At 39.0% G+C, this 14,472-nt stretch overlaps 2 long non-coding RNA genes across 2 annotated transcripts in view; one reads left to right on the top strand and one right to left on the bottom strand.

The window, feature by feature from the left end:
• The window catches only part of LOC146403879 (uncharacterized), a 59,021-nt gene that overhangs the window by 17,661 nt on the left and 26,888 nt on the right, over positions 1-14,472 (bottom strand). The window contains exon 3 of the long non-coding RNA XR_014843777.1: positions 2,455-2,606. This is a non-coding gene — a long non-coding RNA (uncharacterized LOC146403879). The remainder of the gene's footprint in view (positions 1-2,454; positions 2,607-14,472) is intronic.
• Positions 1-14,472, top strand: part of LOC146403880 (uncharacterized) — a 77,437-nt gene that overhangs the window by 48,435 nt on the left and 14,530 nt on the right. Inside the window, exon 3 of the long non-coding RNA XR_014843773.1 lies at positions 7,230-7,859. This is a non-coding gene — a long non-coding RNA (uncharacterized LOC146403880). The remainder of the gene's footprint in view (positions 1-7,229; positions 7,860-14,472) is intronic.

The raw sequence follows: 14,472 nt of genomic DNA, 5'->3' as shown, positions 1-14,472 counted from the left end.
AGACCAGACATTGACAACCATCATATTTATGTCTTATCAATATGAACATGCACATGTAAGCGATGAGATGTAATGACCAGAATGCTTTCTACTATCCCCAAGTGGAGAAGACAGGTGAATGAAGGTTTACGGGATCATAATAAAAAGGCTACACTAGCATAAAGTTATGTACGTGATGCCTCTTTAATCTACATCTGAATTTTGTGGCAAAGGAAAATAAACCATGCTAAGTGGGGACTGCACTATCCACAGTAGTTGGTAGTTGAAAGTAAGGGAGAGTTGAGGTAGGGATGAATTTCAGAATAGAATGTGTTAATGGAATGTGGGGTTGGGTGGGGAATGTGGAACAGATGCCATTTGTCACCAATATCTGTCAACACTGGGGGGAAATCAAGAACATGAGATCTCAATTTGACCTCTTTTTTTCTTTTTTGGTCTTTTTAGGGGTGCACCAGCAGCACATGGAAGTTCCCAGGCTAGGGGTGAAATCAGAGCTATAGCTGCTGGCCTACACCACAGCTCACAGCAACGCCAGATCCTTAACCCACTGAGTGAGGCCAGGGATCGAACTCACGGCCTCATGGATACGAGTCGGGTTTGTTACCACTGAGCCACAATGGGAACTCCCTGAATGTGACTTTTTGAACCATTGATTTCTTAACTGAAATAAACAGCATGTTCTCCTCCCTGTGGCCTCTTGGGAAGATTTTTGTGAACTACTTTTCCGTTCACAAACTGACAGTTAAATAATATGTGTTGAAAGCACTGTAAGAAATCAAGACCGCATTGTTCCTGGTCCTCCTCATTTCCGCCCCTTCTTATCTCTTCCCTGGCTCAGTCACTTCTCTTTTTCTTTCACTTGCTCTGTTCTGGTCAATCATGAAGAGACTTGTCTATTTTATGCTTTAGTTCATTTCCATGCATTAATCCTGTTTCTGAAAATTAAATAAGTCCGTGAAAGGCAAAAAAAAAAAAACAGATACCCAAACAAGGAAAATTAAGTGACTAAAACCAGAGAGTCAGTTTTAGGAATTGTCTTTTGCTAATCTAATCCTGAAAAGAAAATTAGTTTACCTTCATGTGTCTCCTTTGTCCATTTGCAAAAACCATGTTGCATTTCTGTGTTTCTGTTTTTCGAAAGTCATAACGAACAGAATCATTTACCTAGTATTTAGCATTTACAATGAAAATAACTGCTTGAATCTCAGCAACACCTGGTGGCAGAGGAATTCTTGGTCTCCCATTTAATAGATGAGCAAACCACGGGTGTAGAGGTCGTAATTCTTTCAGGGTCATTTCTGATTATACATCCTGGGTTCTCTTCACTGTGCTATGCTGCTTCTAAGGACTGGTTATAAATCACCAGCTTCCCTGGGTGACTGAGGCACCAGCACCTACGTTTTAGCCCAGTAGGCTGTGGGGAAATGCGGGAAGATCCTCCTTGGCGTCTGAGGTAGAGAAGAGGGAGAGAGCTGTCTCAGCGCAGGCTGCCCTAAACGAAAGACCATAGACTGGGGGGTTTAACCACAGATGTTTGTTTTCTTGCAGTTCTGGAGTCTGGCTAGTCCAAGGTCAGAGTCTGGCAGTGTTCAGTTCCTGGTGGAAGCTCTATTCCTGGCTTTCAGAAGGCTGCTTTCTCATTGTGTCCTCAGGTGGGGGGGGGGGCAGGGGCAGGATGGAAGAGGGAAAGGGAGGGAGTCAGGGAGGGATGGAGGGAAGAGAGAGGAGGGAGGGAGAGAAAGAGAGAAGAGAAACCAAGCCCTCCATCTCTTCCTCCTCTTATAAGGGCACCAAATCCCATCATGAGGGTCCCACCCTCATGACGTCATCCAAATTCAATTCTCCACAAAGGCGCCAGCTCTAAATACCATCACCTTGGGGGTTAGGGCGTCACCATATAATTTTTTGGAGGGGCACAAACATTCAGTCCACATCAGTTGAATGCAAATGTATCTGCAGGCTAAATTACAGAACACAGTAATTAGTAGAATAAGAGAATTTTAGGATGAACTCAAAAATCATCTGGTCAATTTCTCTCTTTACAGAAGACAAATGGGGGAAAATTACATGCTCACCCATGGTCAGTTTATCATATGTACTTGTTTCTCTCCCATGTTCCTTCTACAGCTTATAGCTAATCTCACACCCAGGTACACTGCCTTCTTTTCTCACTCTTTGGTTCCCTCAGTTTCCCACCATCTGATTTACACCTTCACCATTTTACGGAATTGTCTCCTACTTAGCCAAACCCATTCTTCAGAACACAACCTATAAGAGAGATTTCTCCAGGAACCATTTTCCTGTAGCCCCCAGACTATCAGAAGCAAGATCACGCTCAGAGTCTGGCCCTTCCTGACAGATGAGATGAACACAAACCCCTGCCCATAGACGATGGACATTCCACTCCACACCCTCCCCACCCCAGACATACCTGCAGAGCCCAGGAGCACTTACGTTCTAGGCAGATCCAGCTCCCAGTTCCTGCTGCCACTAAATCAGCTCAGCTTTAGGAATGTCTCTGTGATCTGTGTTGTTCAGGACTGGGTCCGTTCAGGTGTAGGTTAAAGACTTCTTCCTCAGCATTCACTAGCCACCACTCAAAACATCTGTGTGATAGAGAATGTGAATTGATTATTTGGAAAGATGGAGGAATCTATTTTGCAACATTGGTAACAGTTTAATATCATATGGGGGTGGATCTGTAAAGGCCACGGCCACTTCTGGAATCTGAACTTGAGCCTCTTGCATTGTGTCCAGCCTTCCTGTCTTCTTCTCTTCCCCAACAGCCCCCCTCCCACCCTCAGCCCCAGCTTAATGTCCAAGTGCATCTGGCTGGAAAGTTTGACTGTCTTCCCCCCCCCGCCCCTTGGGTTCTGCTAAATCATGCTCTCTTCTCACACCATGGTTCACCTTGCACTGAAAGACAGTTCCCTCCCTAAGAGCAGTTCTGGCTCCTGGTCTCAGGAAATCAAGGTTCTGTCCCATTTCACCAGGCTAAGTCTAAGGGCTACCAGCAACTAGACCTTCTGATCCCAGCCATGGCTTTTCTGCTATCTCTACTTCATTTAATAAAAGGCAACACATTTTCAAACATCCAAAAGCCATGCCTGCAGAGAGTTAAGCAGTTCACTGGGCCCTTGACAGGAGGGGCTGTCTACTGTGTCACCATGAGTATCCCTGCATTGACACCTCTCCCTGACTTAGTTTTCTCTTCTGATACTTTGAGTCCCATCCCTGGGACCACTCCCAGGCAGCTGCTTCTGGTTCCTTCTGGTACATGTTACCTGGCACCGTTGCTCTTTTGGTATATGCTTCTTCCCTCCCACAGCAGGGAAACTGTCCCTGGGAAAGCCCATATATTGGACTTACTAGACAAAGACTTCAAATCACTTATTTTACAAATTTATGAAGAACCAAAGAAAATCATGTCTAAAGAACTAAAGGAGGAGTTCCCATCATGGCACAGTGGTTAACGAATCTGACTAGGAACCATGAGGTTGCGGGTTCGATCCCTGGCCTTGCTCAGTGGGTTAAGGATCTGGCATTGCCGCGAGCTGTGGTGTAGTTTGCAGATGTGGCTCGGATCCCGCTTTGCTGTGGCTCTGGCGTAGGCCGGCAGCTATAGTTCTGATTAGACCCCTAGCCTGGGAATCTCCATATGCTGCGGGAGTGGCCCTAGAAAAGGCAAAAAAAAAAAAAAAAAAGAACTAAAGGAGAAGATGTGGACAGTGTCTTACCCAATAGAAAATATAAACAGAATTATTTTTAAAAAAACAAGTAGAAATCCTGGAGTGGAAAAGAAAAGAAAAATTAATTAAAGAGGCTCAACTGTAGATTTGAGTAGAAAGAAGAAATAATCAGCAAACTTAAAGATAGATCAATTGAGATTATCCAGTCTAAGGAACAGAAAGAAAAACCAATGAAGAAAAATGAACAGAACATCAAGTATCCCAAAATATGTAAAATTGGAGTCCTAGAAAGAGGAGAAAGAGAAGCAGGGCAAAAGAGAATATTGGAGGAAATACTGATCCAAAACTTCCCAAATATAACAAAAGCATTATTCTACACATCTAAAAAGCTCTATAGGAGTTCCCGTCGTGGCGCAGTGGCTAACGAATCCGACTAGGAACCATGAGGTTGCGGGTTCGATCCCTGCCCTTGCTCAGTGGGTTAACGATCCGGTATTGCCGTGAGCTGTGGTGTAGGTTGCAGATGCGGCTCGGATCCTGCGTTGCTGTGGCTCTGGTGCAGGCCAGCAGCTACAGCTCCGATTAGACCCCTAGCCTGGGAACCTCCATATGCCGTGGGAGCAGCCCAAGAAATGGCAAAAAGACAAATAAATAAATAATAAAAAGCTCTATAAACTCCAAGGAGGATGAAAATAACACTAGCAAGGAATTAACTTGGTTAGCGATGTATTGCTGAACTGTGTCTATCAAAATTACAAGTGTAAGATGCTTTTTTCTCAGGAATTCTAATTTGTAATTGAATTAATTGTTTCTTTTTGTCTTTGGTAACTCACCGCATGGGAATAAATTACATCCTGATAGTGTATGCTATAAGGAAAAGATGTAGGAGCTTAGATCTATCTAATGGCTAAAATCTAATGTCATGGTGCGAAGGAGTATGGAAAGGAGTAGGAAAAAAATCTCATCTTAAAAACCCATGTTATTAAAGTTATAAAATAAAAGTAACTAAAAGCATTAATATTCATGCATATGGAATAAAGATCTGAGCTAAGTCCGGCTCGAGTTTGAATTGTTTTAACATCATACATATAAGTTCATGGACCGTATTTCCCAGATTGCCTAGCCATGTTGCTATCAAGCTTATAATTATGGCCTAGAAGTCCAGTATTTTGCCTAAATTTTTAGAAGACCTATTACTTTAGGACATTAAATTTCAGGGGTAGTAAATTTAAAATAACACAAAATTAGGAATTTTTATATTCTCTTGTAAAACTGCAGTTTTAGAAAGGGTTTATAAATCTCATACATTGTAAGACATGAGTGCTGAACTAAAAGCCACTAACTGGTTTGGAAAGTTGTGATTAAAAATAAATCATTCATGAGAATTCCCTGGTGGTTCAGCAGGTTAAGGATCCAGGATTGTCGCTGCTGTGGTATATGGGTTCAATTCCTGGCTCAGGAACTTCTGCAGCAAGGCCAAAAAAAAAATTGAGATCATTCAAATCAAAAATAAAATTTTTTAGGGGTTCCCAACGTGGCACAGTGGAAATGAATTCTACTGGGAACCATGAGGTTGCAGGTTCCATCCTTGGCCTTGCTCAATGGGTTAAGGATCCAGCATTGCCATGAGCTGTGGTGTAGGTCGCAGACATGGCTGGGATCCCATGTTGCTGTGGCTGCGGTGTAGGTTGGTGGCTACAACTCCAATTAGACCCCTAGCCTGGGAATCTCCATATGCTGCAGGTGCAGCTCTAAAAAGACAAAAAGCAAAAAAAAAAAAAATTTAATAAATAAAAAATAAATTTTTCTAAACTATAGAGAATACTTACAGAAGGTGGGTGATTAATTTTCAGTTTTTCCTAATTTATCTTGACTTGTTTTCTACCAACAGAAGTGAAAACCACAGAGAATATTGTGAAAAACATTTTTGTTGCTTTTTGAACTTAAGAAAAAAAAACCCACAAAACGTATTTAAAAATGTATAAGAATAGTATAAGTATAAAGATGCCTGTATACTTTTTACTCAGTTTCCCCAACTATAAATAGGTTACACATTTGCTTTGCTCATTTCTTTTCTCTGTCTGTCCCTCAATGTTGCTGTCTCTCTCTCTCCCTCTCTCTCTCTCTCATACATACACACATATACATATTAATTTTTTCCTGAACTAATGGAGAACAAATTGAAACATGCTGCTGTAAGTATTCTGAGGGTTATTTCTTAAAAAACAAGGACACTATTCTATATAACAGCAGCACCATCATCTATATAATGAAATTAACATTAATCCATCATTACTAATTCACAAGACCATTTCATATTTTGTCAAATTTCTCAATAATTCCATTTGTAGGAAAACATTTCTATAGGCTCAGGATCAAATCCAGCATCATGTATTGAATTTGGTTGTCATCTCTTTAGACTCCTGCAATTTAAAACAGTCCTTCCATTTTTCTTTGCCTTCTTTGAACTTGCTAATATGGGTGAATTTAAAAAATTACTTTACACAATATTTTTGATAAATATGATGAAAAAATATTTTAATTAGCAGCAGAAACTTCAAACAATTATTAATTAATCAACACTCTATATCATATCTCACCTCAGTGTTGCAGCTTGAACAAGAAGAACATTTTTAGAAGAAGGAAAGCAAAAGAAAATGAAACCAATAAGAAAAGTTTCAGGACAAGAGAAATCACTTTCCTATAGCCACAACCTTTTATTTGAATCATAAAAATCTCATAAATATTAAATCCTGCATAAAATTTAGTAGAAATAACCAGTATCTACGTATAAATAGGCCAGTCTATTAATAGTTTGATGTATCTAGGTATCTAATGTCTTTTTTCAGACTTGAAATTCTGGCTTCTTCTTTGTACTTTGCATAGCCTGGAGCTTTTGCAAAACCAAACTATAAATGTCTTCACCTAACTTACCATAAAAAGTTTTCACCCTATTAGAACTCATTATTTTTCTTTCATCTGATTTTCAGTCTGTAATTTCATAGTTTAACTGCTGGACACCTCAGTTATTTCATGACCCAAGTGTCATTCTACTATCATTTATTTTGCTCATTATTTCTCAATAAAATGTGATTTAATCACAAAATAAACTTCTCTTCCATGCAGATATTTTGCCTTCATAATCTAAGCATTATTTTGGGGAGGAAATTTTCCATCATATAATTGTAGCATCATACTACAAATTTTTCAGAACTGTGTGCACAAAATCTAGTTATGCATTTATAGTGGTGACCTCATCAAGATCCATATTTTATTATTTGTAAAAATTATGCATAGATTTGATCAGCATGGCAATGATGCATTAAGCTTTTATTTCTTCCATGAATTCTGTAGTTTATGATATACTGCCCTCTACTTCAGCTCACTAAGATTTTGTAAAAAATTTTAAAGCGTTATCTCTGAATGAGGTGGAGGTTTTATAAGTCAGAACCGTATTTTAATTAACCTCAGGAATATATAAGTTGATTCTTTTGAATTTCCCTTGTAACTCATGTGTGTATCCTCCTTTTTTCTACACAGATGTATCATGCAACTCCATATGCCAAAGAGATGGAATAATATAGCAAGCAAGAATTTTTAAAGTAATTTTATTCAACACTCCATTTGGAAGGCAATTGAGAGAGGTGCAGAGAGACTAAGCCTCCAGGTTTCCCAATACCGGGCTGACAGCTATGCACAAAAGGACTTGCAGTATTCATAAAGATGATGTCTTATGTTTAAAAAAAAAAAAAAGAGCAAGAAAAGAAGAAAGGCACTGGTATAGACTATGTTCTTTTTTTTTTTTTAATCATTTTAGGACCACACCTGTAGCATCTGGAGGTTCCCAGGCTGAATCAGAGCTGCAGCTGCCAGCCTATGCCACAGCCACGGCCACAGAAATGCCAGATCCAAGTTGCATCTGCAACCTATCCTGCAGCTTGCAGCCACACCAGATCTTTAATCCATTGCACAAGGCCAGAGATGGAACCCACATCCTCATGGACACTATGTCAGGTTCTTAACCCACTGAGCTACAACAGGAACTCTCAGACTATTTCTTTGTATCCTATTTGGGAAGGCTGAAATCCTCATTATGACTGCAGTTTCAAGAGGACTGAGATGACAGCCAATCATTTGTACTCATCACAGCCAGACCAGGCTCTTACACAGGTAAGCTGCCCAAGTTGTGATAACCTTTTATAGCCTCACCTTTAACTATTTAACAAATATTTCATGAATACCCATTTGAAGGACAGCAAATGACTAGCCTGACCAATGGGTACACATGTTTCCATACAGATCTAAAATATTTGAGGCCACTTCCTATATCAGGGAGCAAAAATAGAATTGGGATTTTTAGCTAGCAATTTAATAAATTTCCATCAACTGTTCTTGGTCACAGATCTGGGGGTGTGCTAGGCTTTCCTTACAAAACCAGCTCTAGGATCTGAGTGTACAGTCATACAGGGGTGGGGGAGGTTCTCTCTCCTTTCTATGACTTTTCCTCAAAAGTCAAATGGAAGAGTTCCCATCGTGGCTCAATGGTAAAGGTCCAACTAGTAACCACGAGGATGCAGGTTCAATCCCTGGCCTGGCACGGTGGGTCAAGGATCCAGCGTTGCTGTGAGCTGTGGTGGAGGTCACAGATGTGGCTCGGATTTGGTGTTGCTGTGGCTGTGGTGTAGGCTGGCAGCTGCAGCTCCAATTCTACCCCTAGCCTGGGAACTTCCATATGAAGCAGTGGCCCTAAAAAGAAAAAAATTAAAAAGAAGAAATCACATGGGATCCCTTCAGCCATACTCTATCACCCACAGTTGGGACAGTTTGTGACTGTCCCAACCATGCCCTGACTCAATAACCTCCAAAAGCCCCATCTCCTGGCAGCGGGGGCCGGGGGGGGAGGGGAAGATGTGAGTCCTGTTGTAAGAAGAGCAGTGGGATGGGATCGAATGCATAAGAGCAGAGAGCAAAGGGAAATAGGATTTCCCACAACCTTACACTCTGGTAAAGATCTTAGGATGAGCCCCAGAAACATGCCTCCTGTCAGGACTCCATAAGCGATCATTCAGAGAAGGAAAGGATCAGAGATTGCTTCTGACTAGGCATCAAGGCAGGCTTCAAAGAGGAAGCAATATTTGAGTTTTATCCTGATTGGGCAGAATTTCAATTCATGTATTCACTGTGCCTACTTGGTGTACGTAAAACACATTGAATGAAATGAAATGAAATGGCCTATTTGTAGATCATTGAGTTGCCCTTTTTTTTTCATCTTCAAAGAAACCAGATTTCTTTGTAATTCAAGTATTCCAAATATATAGAAGCAAGTATTCTTATAATTCCCATTTTCTGTTTTATTTCACTCTTTCTCATTCTTTACCTCTCCATCTCCATGTGATCCCATAGGGAATAGAGATCAGAAATTTTTATTTGTTGAGGAGGAAATGCATAGAAAAATCTAAATGAGATTTACAGGCATTAATAACTGGACCAAAGAAACTAGGAATGTCAAAGTCGTGATTATGATTTCTAAATTCCATCAATTATTCTGTCTCTGAGCAAGTGAAACTTTCAATGCACTAGAGCATTGCTTTTTTAAATAGCTCCAAGTTTTATATTTTATTACAGAGCAACTTCCTAAAGTAGGATATGCCCCAGATTTATACATCAGCAGTTCAGCAAAGAAATGTTCATTGTTTCTAACCCCACACATATAAAATAACTGACTTTGGGAACTCAGTGTAAATGCCGAGCTTCATCTCTGATCATGAAAATTTGACCACTATTCAGCTGTGCTTTCTTTTCTCGTATATGGGATTAGCGTATAACTTTAGGCTTGTCTTGAAAGCAGATCATCAAATATCTTTGCAGTGAAGGACCTTGTAACTTTTAGCTCTAATTGAAGATCCAGGCCTCGTTATTTAAAAACATCATGATTTCAAGAGGCTAAAATTTTCATAGGGTGAAGACATTAATTTTTTCTAGGTTGGAGAATAATTTTTAACACAGAAAAGAAATAGCCCTAAACTCCCATTTCTCCCTTCTGGAGGTCTTTAGAGCTGGATCATAGATAAAATTCAAAAACAATGAAATTTGGATAAACCAGCTCATCAGGTTCAAGTAGATTTGGAGACTCCACCACTGTAAGAAAAACTCTAGATAGTCTGTTCTGTTATCTCCCCTCTGTATTCTGTGATTCACATCAAGCTTTAAAAGACAGAATTATTTCTATGTGTGATCTAAGAAGCTCAAGGAAACCACATATTTATTCAAATAGTGAAGTGTGGGAAAAACCACACTATTAAAGAAATATAAGAATCTACAGTTACACTAGTTGGTAAGCATTCCAAATTATGAAAAGTACGAGTTGAACCACCAACAGCGACAAGACCCACTTGATATCCACATTCATATGGGAAAAGGAACCTGGGACACCTTGGTGCCCTGAGGGCAGGGGAACTCAAAATCACCAAGAGTGACTCTTAAGCATAGCAGCGGAACTTTCAGAGTGTTCTGCAAATTCTGATTCACAGGTGCGGACCTGTGGAAAGGCCAGCAGGTGCTGAAATGGCCTTGGCCTTAGGATTCTCAAAACTTGCAATCCTGAGCTCTTTTTTAGAGCAAGTCTCTCACTAAAGATAAGTTGGTGAGAGCAGAATCTAAGTTGAGCAGGACAAGGGTATCTGAGGCAAAGAAAAGAGAAATCTAGATAGGCATGAGGAAAGAGAGCAGAGAAGACAAAGCTCAGAAACTGGTCCATGTTTTAATCATTTCATCAAAACAGCAAAACAAGGAAGCTCTAGAGCTATGAAGCTAGAAGGAACCTCTGCATCTTAAAAGTATAGGGAAAATGTCACTTAAAATGAGCAACAGAAAAGTGTTACAGTCGCTTTCTATACAACATTATAATTGCAAAGGGAGGGAGGGAAGGAGAGAGGGAGGGAGGGAGGGACAGCCTTATATGAACAATGAAAGCACACCAAAAAAAAAAAAAAAAAATGCCCAGAAAGCCAATAAAAATGCTTACCTAATATTTCAAAAAGAATTAAAATAAATAACTGTAGAAAGTAATAAAGAATAACACAAAGGATAATTAGGAAAACTTGGAAATGAAGTGATTGGAGAAAAGAAATACTTTTTAAAAGGTGATGGAACTCAAAAAAGAATTCAAAATAAAGAAAAATCAGGCAAACCTGAATAAAAACCATAAAACATGCCCTAAAGAGAATTATAAGATGGAAAAACAAATACTTCTTAAACTAAAAGTATAATTTTGAGGGCAAAAATAAGATCCAATGTACATATTAGGATTCCCCAAAGAAATGAGCAAAGTAATGGAAGAGAACAAAAAAATCTATAAGAAAATTTTCCTGTATTAAAAAAGACATGAACCTACCTTATGTACTTGACAAAAGTGATGCAGAATTGTCAACACTGAAACACATTACAGGGACACTGTTAGTCTTTAAAAAGAAAACCTTTGGCCATTCAGCAAAATTATCAACTCACAAATAAAGAAAATTGTCATACGACTTTTCTGGAACAAGAATTACAAGCCAGAAGACAATGAAATAATATGTTTAAGATATGCAAAACAAAATGCAAGCCAAGCATTTTGTATTCTGCTCAAATGAACTTCAAGTTTAAGAACAACAGACTAATGGCTTTGAATTCCAAAAACATGGTTCAGATAAATCTTCTATAAGAATTTACTAGAAAATGAGTTTCTGACAACCAAAATAAAAGGAGAAATATTGATGAAACACTAGATAATGTTTATAAGGTAGACAGATAGTATTTAGTAATATGGTTTAATAATGTATGCTATAAAACAACTATCAATACTTGGTAGGAAAATATATAAAAATAGAAGATTCTCACTTAAAGAAAAGGTATATTACATCAAAAGACACGATGCGGAGATAAATAGGAGGGGAAATAGGACACCAGCTAATTTCAGTCTTGTTCATAAATAGACAATTGCCAAAAAAAGAGAGTGCTAAAAGTGTTATATAAAGATATTAGTATAAAGGTAACCATGAGAACAAAAAACACAAACCTTCCTAAATAACATACTCATTTATTGGTTTAAAAAAAGAAAGATATGTAAATGGTTGCCTATAAAATGAAGGGTAAAATAGGGTAGAAGAATGCCATGTTAGTCCTTTTCTGAATATATCTTAGTTTGTATATTTGATTTTGGAACATAAATATTTTATATAATCCTAAAGCAAAATTAAAAATCTTAAAAGCAGTCTCTGGAGTTCACTTCTGGGATGAAAAGTGTGAAGATGTCCATGGACTCAATCATCAGAGAAACAAAAAATTTTATGAAAACTTTTTTATTTTTAATCAATCATTTAAACTCTCTGGGATTTTTCTAAAGAGATATAGCAAATGAAGAACATGTATTCAAGAAAACCTACTAAAGGAGTGCCCATTGTGGCTCAGCAGGTTAAGAACCCAACTAGTATGCATGAGGATGCGGGTTCGATCCCTGGCCCTGTTCAGTGGGTTAAAGGATCTGGCATTGCTCCAGCTGCAGTGTAGGTCACAGACACTCCTCAGATCTGGTATGGCTATGGCTGTGGCATAGGCCAGCTGCTACAGTTCTGATTCGACCCCTAGTCCAGGAACTTCCATACATTGTGGGTGTGGCCCCAAAAAAAGACCAAAGAAAAAAGAGAAAGAAAATCCACTAAAATCCATAAGAACAATGTGAATGTGCATAAGAGCTGTAAACCACTCCCAACAGCTAGGTAGGACAGAAGCTCCACTTCTGGGCAAGAAGACAGGTCTCCTTCTCTCTTCAGCTCTCACTCAAGGGTTTCCAGTATCTCACCAGGAAAGGCAGTATGCCAAGGTTTCTCATCCCCACCAACTCTATGATGAAGCTAAATTTCTGGTGAGAACATCTGAGAAGTCAGGGCCCCCTTCTTCCACCTAGTCTCCACCATAGGGTAGAAGTTATATCCCAGGCATAGCATGCCTGGAGTATTGGACCCTGACTACGGTCACCCCAGCTCACTTGTAGGTTAGAGATTCCACTCCAGGTGAGGCATGCTAAGACAAGAGGCTGCCAACATACACAGTACCTAGAGTGTGGTTCAGAGATTGTTCCCAAGGGGAGAGGCAGTTCATAAAAAAACAGCTCTACAGCTCTCCCAGAAACATGACTTTATTTGAAATAGATTGGGGGGAAGTTCAAGACTAAGGATGCTTCCCAAAGCAATAGTTTCTTTTAATTAAGAGCAATAGCTCTTAATGAGCAATAACCATTGTGGCTCAGCAGTAGTGAACCCAACTAGTATTCATGAGGATGCAGGTTCAATCCCTGGCCTCATTCAGTGGGATAAGGATCCTGTGTTGTTTTGAGATGTGGTGTAAGTTGTAGACGTGGCTTGGATCCTGTGTTGCTGTGACTGTGGCATCAGCCAGCAGCTGCAGCTCCAACTTGACCCCTGGCCTGGGAACTTTTATATGCTGCACATGCAACCCTAAAAAAAAGCAATAAGCTAAACCATAAGCCAGCTAGTTCACCAGAGAGAATCATGGAAAAGTGCAGTTAAGAGCCTTGCTGAGGTCAGAACAAACCTCAAAGACTGACCTCAAAAACTACTCCCGTGTGAATTTAACTGGATCCCTCTTCTGAGCAATTTATGCCCCAAGGACCCTGTCATAAACAATAGAGAAACCAGTTGATAATTAATGGAGTCTAACAAGTTAAATATAATATCAAATGAGACAGAGAGCTTAACAGGGAGATCAGGAAAAGAGATAATCAAAGAGAGCCCTGCCAAAACCACTATCACACCCAATGCTGTGCCCTCTGAGGAGCTTCTTAACTGTGGGGGAAATAGACTCCATTGAATGAAGAATCTAGCTAAGTCACAAAGCACCACAAACAACAACAAAAACAAGCCCCAGAAAACAAGTAAGGTAGTCAGTATCTGAAGTTACTACAATGTATTACCTAAAATGTCCAGTTTCAGCAACAAAAAATTACATGACATGCCCAAAAAAAAAAAAAATGTAAATCATACACAGGAAAAAGAACAGGGAACAGAAACTGCCTGTTGCAGGCGGGAGGGGATGCTTATATGTCAGATTTAACAGACAAAAACTTAAAGTAGCAATATGGTCAAAGACCTAAAGGAAACCCAGAAAAAGAAGTAAACTAAGACAATATCTTAGCAAAGAAAGACTATCAATAAAGAGAGAAATTATTTTAAAAGGACCTAAATAGAAATTTTAAATTAATTAAGTAATTAATTTAAAAGTACAGTGACTGAGATGAAAAATTCATCAGAGAAACTCAAAGGTAGATTTGAACTAGCAAAAGAAAAAAAATCAGTGAACCTGACTATGAATCATAGAAATCATGCAATTCAAAGAATAGAGATTAAAAAATTAAGAATAATGAACAGCCTTAGAGAATAAGACATCTTTAATCACACAAACATATGTGGAATAAGAGTACCAGAAGGACAAAGAGAGAAAAAGAAGCCGAAAAATTATTCAAAGAAATAATATCTGGAAACTTCTCAAATTTGCTGAAAAACATTATTCTACAGATCCAAGTGCTCAATGAACTCAAGGTTAAAATAAATGTAAAGAGATCCACACCAAGACGCATCGCAGTAAATGTCATAGTAAATATGTGGAATGACAAATTCAAAGAGAAAATCTTGAAAGTAGCAATAAAAAATGACATCATATACAAGAGAACCCCAATGAGATTAACAGCTGGCTTCTCCTGAGAAACAATGTAGACAAGAAGGCAGTC

Source organism: Sus scrofa, chromosome 4, assembly GCF_054392235.1.
Source record: "Sus scrofa isolate SSC_HxYL_T2T_F1_AM1 chromosome 4, Sscrofa_HxYL_maternal_Yorkshire_Landrace_v2.0, whole genome shotgun sequence".
NCBI classification, from domain to species: Eukaryota; Metazoa; Chordata; class Mammalia; order Artiodactyla; family Suidae; genus Sus; species Sus scrofa.
Note: the sequence above shows the minus strand (reverse complement) of the source record. Positions and strands in the feature narration are given on the sequence as shown.